The sequence below is a fragment of the Argiope bruennichi genome, chromosome 7 (assembly GCF_947563725.1).
Source record: "Argiope bruennichi chromosome 7, qqArgBrue1.1, whole genome shotgun sequence".
NCBI classification, from domain to species: domain Eukaryota; kingdom Metazoa; phylum Arthropoda; class Arachnida; order Araneae; family Araneidae; genus Argiope; species Argiope bruennichi.
This window is the reverse complement of record NC_079157.1, coordinates 32,960,035-32,967,053: the sequence shown is the minus strand read 5'-3', so window position 1 is coordinate 32,967,053 and position 7,019 is coordinate 32,960,035.

Below are 7,019 nucleotides of genomic sequence, written 5' to 3'. Positions count from 1 at the left end.
AGTAATATGCAAGAATATATTTACAATTGTTAACTAATTTTAATTTTTATTAAAATTAACTGCCTAAAATTAGATTTACATCACCATACAAATAATAAATTACAACAAAGTAGCTTTGACCGAATTAGATTAACAAAAGATGTGTTGAATTTCTTTTAAAAAATTTATTGTATGGCTCTGTTCACTAAAATTACTAAAATGAACAATCTTCATAATAAATATTTAGAATTACGATAATTAAGGGTTTTCTTTCTTTCCGAAAATAACCAAGCAATCTTAGAAAAAAAATTTAATTGGGTTACTAAAGTAGTTTTTACGGGTATTTAATTTTATACAAAGAATCACCAGATAAATGATATTAGAAAAGGTTTCCTACCAGTTTAATCTTTAAAAAATAATTGAAATAATAATAAATAAAGTTGTAAACGAAGTCTTTAAATATATTTTTTAAGTTTATATAATTTCCATCTCTAATAACATCAATAGTATTGATACATGCATGTACATGTATTTTCAAAAAAAACAAAAAAAAAAAAAAAAACATACTAGGGTCTCTTTTATAATTTGTTTTTATAAAAGTTTTTTTATCTGTTTGAGATAATGATAGAAAGTATTTGAACATGTAATGTACAATTAAAGGATGTCTTTAGGTAAATAAAAGAAATAAAATGTTTACTTAAAGAAAAAAAATAATTTTTAATTAAAGCAAAAAAAAAGTAAAAAACTAAACATGATTTAAATCAACAAACTCAGTTACTGATGTTATGAAAAAGAACCAGAGCCTGACTAAGGTAGGGGCATACGGGACAGTTGCCCTAGGCCGCCACATCAGAGGGGAGGGCAAATCGAATAGAAAGTGTATCTTACGTTTCCTTCTTTAATGAACTTTTTTAAAACAAAATATCAGTACAGTGTAAAATCCGTCAGTTTTATGTTAGCTTCTTCATTAATATATCGTATAAACAGACACACACACACACACACACACACACACACACACACACACACACACACACACACACACACACACACACACACACACACACACACACACACACACACACACACACACATACAAATCTATATTTCGTACATTCATGGCTTTCTTGGGTGGAATTCAGCTACATTTTCGCAATTACGATGGACAAATTTGGCCAATCAAAAGCCTGTATTTTTTCATGTCGCAAAATGCTATATGTTTACAAAAATACGGACTTCTGATTGGCTTAATTGAGCCATCATAATTTTGAAAATTTAGCTGTAACCCTAACGTCAGCAAGGATATAATTTTTCGCAGTTTGTTGACCTAGTTAATAATTAGAAAACTGCATTTCGGAAACTTGTGAAAAGTTCACAAACTGCAGCGATATGATTGTTAACTAGGTCATCTTAATAGCAACTGCGAAAAATTCAATTGCATCATGTTCAGTGAATTCTGTTGGATTTTCCCAACACTGATAAACCACAATAATCAATCATAAGTTGTATTTCCTCAAAATTCTCACAAAATGGCAAATATTCTTTTGATTAATTAATTTCATTTGTAATGCTATGAAAATCTACCTGGATCTCTTCCCAAATATCGAATGATAACGCATAGTGATGACAGCAACCGGTATCTTAACTATTTGCTGTTCGTTTGTTATTTCTCTTGCCCGTGGTATTGCATTTTGTACGCATAGTAGTTTTATTATTATTGAATAATTTATCGGGATTAATTTATTTTGACTAGTTTCTTATTTATATTGTATTAAAGCTACAATAAAATAAACGGAGCGGTCTTACATGCCTGGGAGCCAAAAAAGGAAACTTAAAAAGGCTCGAGAACTTCAAGCTAAAAAGGCTAAAGGGATACTCTTAAAATTCTTTCCTGCACATGCAGAAGAATCGGAAATCTCTTCTGCATCACAAACGCAAACAGTTTTACCCAATTTACAAGGTGTCGGTGATAAAAAAACCCCATGACCACGAAGAACAGGAAAATGGGGAAAAATTGATAAAAGAATGGTTGGTGTTATCAACATCGAAAAGAAAATATTTTTTTGGATTTGCAAATCATTTAGAAATACAACAACTAATTCTATGCCCGATGCTACACATCTGTATCAGTTAACTTTAATTTTGCGGTATCTTGGTTCTGATCATGAACCTATTGAAAAGTTCATAAGATTTATACAAATTTTTGGCCACAATGCAGAAAATTTAACCAATATTATACTACAAGTTTTAGAAGATTTAGATCTTGGCATATAAAATTGCAGGGGACAAAGTTACGATAAGGCATTCAACTTGGCGAGGAAATATTCAGATGTTCAAGCAAGAATTAAAAATATTAATCCAACTGCAGATTACGTACCATGTTTTGCTCATTCTTTGAATTTGGTTGGAATAAATGCTGCAGAATCCTCTACTGAAGTTGTAAATTTTTTTTCTTTACTACAAGAATTATATCACTTTTTTTTTCCGTTTCAACATACAAATGGCAGATTATGATTGAAAATATTTAAGAAAGCAAACAAAAACTGACTTTAAAAAATCGTTCATGTACACGATGGTGTGCTGATGCAAATGATACTAAGGCATTGCGTTAAAACTATGCTTCGGTTTTAAAATCTTTGAGTTATTTGGCAGATGATCAAGAGCAAACTCCTTCCACTAGAAATAAAACTAAATCTATTTATAAAAAATTACTAAAGATTGAAAATGCACTAAATACAGCTTGTGTGGGATACTATTTTATAAAGATTAAATCAAACAAGTAAAGTTCTCCAGAATTCTATGGCACAATTAGATATAGTATCACCATTATTTGAATCTTTAATAGATTTTGTGCAGTCTGTTCGAAACGAATTTGAGAAATATGAAGCTGAAGCGCTAGAAATTTTGTCAGAAAACAGTTATGTTAAACTTAACTATCGTAAAATTCCATATGAAAAATTACGAAGTAAATATTCATGTTTGATAAACACAAAATCAGACTTTCAAAAAACTGAAGCGGAGGAATCGGCAAGGCATTATCTTTCTGATTTAAATGATGAGTTGCCTGATAAACTGCAAATTAGTTAAAATAACATTGCTTTTCAAAGACAAAAAAAAAAAAAAAAAAATAATAACAAAAGTATGGGGCATTCCCCTCTCACATTTTAAGTTTTTCATGCAATAATTAATCGAATATAAATAAATACTCAGCTTGGATGTAAAATTTATCTTTATTGCATATACATTAAAATTATATTTTTACTGGAATTTAAATAATGAATCGGTATGGATATTCTCTAAGTGCATAGGACTTGTCTATGGCATTTTTCGTTAATTAATTCAAATTGCTAAAAAATCCTTCACATTTTCTAATTATAAATTTAAATAGCATTTTTGCCAAATTTTGGCTCTTCAGATGTGCTATATCCTTTTAATGATAGACATAGAATTATCAGAAAAATCAATAAAATGGACAGAACGATATTTCGTCTGACCATTGGAAGGGGGGGGGGGGTTACAGTGTATTTTAGGTTCTGGTCAATTTTTTTGTTATATATCTATAATGAGGTGAAAAATTTAAATACCTCCATAAAGATCGGTACTTCATTACTGAAGTAGTGGAGCAGAGGGGGGGGGGCAAAGAAGTTTTAGCCCCGGGTGCCAATCAGGCTAAGTCGGGCCTGAAAAGAACACATTATTTTCGGAAACAGTTTGTTTAGTTTTCAAAGAAGGAGAATCTGAAAACAGGAAAAGAGAAGAAAAAAAAACCCTTTTCTAGAAATATTAACCGGAAATAAAAACCGAACGGATCCAATGCCGTGAAGTAAAAGGTTTCGCGACAGTTTTTGAGTATGCCGGGATTTGTGATATGACACCAAAATGGGTATTCTTACTCTCAGATTCTCCTTAAGTGACTCCTGTTGGGCACACTTGTTTAGATAAGAAATAAGCGATTTCCTTCCCACATTTATATATCAGCTCTATGGTTAATGCACATTACCAATAAGCAGTGGTTTGTACATAATAACAATATTGTCAAAAAACCTCATACAAGAGTTTTGATGATTTGAATAAAAAAATAATGTCGCATTTAAAGCAATTGGAACCTAAGATCCCAAACACAGCAAATATTTCAGAAGACCCCGAATGCTTCATCTGTGACTTGACTACCAATAACAGTGCTTCATCACATCAGCATAACACTGTGACCAATGTTTAGATAGAACATTAGAATGTTAGGACCTTCTGAACAAGATAAGTGCAGCAATTTCGTTTGGACTTTAACCGGCTTGGAATATGACGTTAAAAATGTTGAAATCTCGAATGAGTTCGTAAATGACCCTTCTAACTCAAAGGGGTTGGAAAAAGTGGGAGGTTGAAGTTTTCATTTCGCTATAACTTCCTTAATATTGAAGATAGAAAAATAAATCAAATTAGCACCTTATTAAGACGAACAACTTTTGTATTTAAAGTTTTTCGATAACTGCAGTTAGAAGTCTTGAGCTAAAAAGTGATTTTCAAGCCCTAATTTTGATTGAAATTAGATTCATGAAATATTAATTTAGATGAAAATGAATCTACCTGTGATTTCCAGATTACTGAGATGATTATTTGTTTCCTTACCTTTTTTATTGTTATGTTATATTTTAATCACCTTTTAACATTTATTATACAACCACACCATGTTGCTATATAATACTATTATTAATCCAATTTTCTCCCATCCAACTATTATGCCCAGAAGATAAGAATCTTGAGTTCAAGCACTCATTTTCAATTTCAGGTTCATTGAATGCTATAATTTGTTTTATTTTAATCAAAATCTTTGTAAATATAATTTGAAACAATGATTTTCATTGTTGTATTGAAATAAAAACTTCATTTTATCAATCATGTGTTTTAATAACTGTTACAGTTATGATGGAAAAAACTTCTTTCTTTAATGATTTTCTTTTTTTATTTCGTAATGTATCCATCTTTTGAAATTTATTTTCATTGAAATACGTTATAAACTCTGCATATGAAACGTGAGCGTTTGAATCCATCAGACACGAAGTATATGAAAGTAACAACCTGAAAAGATTAATTCTTTGTTTTTTGGCACATGCAGATAAATCTCATCTTCATTCTTCACACATGAGATTTTTCGAATTTTCATAAAAAAAACAATCCTATTGTAATGTATATAGTAAAAAATCAGATTTATAATGTAAAACCATCCTATTGTATTGTATATAGTAAAAAATCAGATTTGTAATGTGCTTTCAGTGAAGAAAGTCAACGGAGGAGAAGTTGGTTATAATTTTTGTTTGAACAGGAGCAGATGAATTTTTGAAATTTTCACTTAAATTTAGGGCATGTTTATAAATAATGGAAAAATTGACGTTTTTAAATATTCAGTTATTAAAGAAGAAAATGCCAATTTTAAGCAAAAACAACATTTATAAGTAAATGGATGCATTAAAATGTTTTTAAACGTTCTTTTAATTTCTATCTACATGCAAAGAATCATGCAGATAGAAAGTAAAAGAATCCAACTTAATTTTGTGCCTTTTTCGAGAAATAGTTGCCTCAGGAGACCAACTGATTCGCTTGAGGCAGGGATGCTATTTATATTTAATTTCAAATAAATAGATATAATGTCATGTTTAGGATTGCACCAAATTGTCTGACATTAAGAGCATATTATTTTAATTGGCCTACTTTAATTTATTGTGCATATAGATCCTACTAATGGATGCAATCTCATAACGTCATAGCTCTATTAAAAATGCAAATATCTGGTTCATCTGTCTTCTAAATTTCGCAATATTGTAATTTCACTTTTTTAGTCATTTTGTAAACTACTCAAATATTAAATAGAATCCATTTTTTAACTTTGAGCAATGGAAAAAAAATCACGCCATCAGATAGTTGTAACAATGAAAACGGTTTGAATTTCAGGGTAATAATGATATCTATTGTTGAAAATAAGAGAAAATTTTTTTTTTTAGAAAATTAACAAAATTAGGGGGGGGGTGATCGAATGCTGATTAAATTGGTATAATTAAAAAGACAATTTTTTAGATTTTGGATTCGTGTAAAATTCATTTTTCTGCAATATTATTTCCGGAATTAATTAAAGAAAAATGTCAAACCTTCAGTTAAATTTTACTTACTGTGTGTCCACCAACTTAATTAAATTCATTTCTCTTCTTATTGATTAATTATTTTGTCGTGAAATTATTTTTTCCAAATGTTTGCTGGTTAAAAAAAAATGTCTTGTGTTCTATTCATGTCCCAAGAAATACCACTACTTTAAAGTATGTCATTTTTATAAAATTTAAAATTGAACGTCAACTTTCATACTTGCCTTGTTTTTGTTTTTTTCCTTCAATAATCGAGAACACCTCTCCTTAATTAAAAACTGGTGAGTTAGATCAACATAGAGAACTGGGATATACATTATGGGAAAGAAGTTGGAGTTTACTACTAGAAATTAAAATTTCAAAAACATTACTCCATGGTGTACATTCTTACCCTCCAAAGTATATACGTAGAAATATTGGATTTACCATGTTAAATAATGCATAAGAACCAAGATTGAAGGGAATATTTTCCCTTCTATTTTCTCTTAAATATAATAAAAGCAGCATGGTTTGGGCAAAATATTGTAATATTAAAAAGAGAAAAATGCAAAAAAATTAGCTTAGGGCGTTTTTTTTTTTTTTTTTTGAGCTGATAGTGTCCAAACTTTGATGTCCAGTTTTTCACCTGAATTTTTAAAGGATTTATAGGAACATACCTTCAAATCGACAAAGTGATAGAAATCACCTTTATGTTGCATCTAAAATGAAAAATCTGATACATATTTGCAATTCCAGTGAAGAAAATTTGTGTGACATTTCACTCATCTTGTGCTTTGCAATTTTAATTAACATAATTATATGTATGAAGACGGACAGACAGCAAACTTTTAAAGATCGATTTCATCGAAAATTTACTGGGGTTAGTGCAAAGTAACGTAAAGTAAACATTTAATGCATAGTTCTTCATAGCTA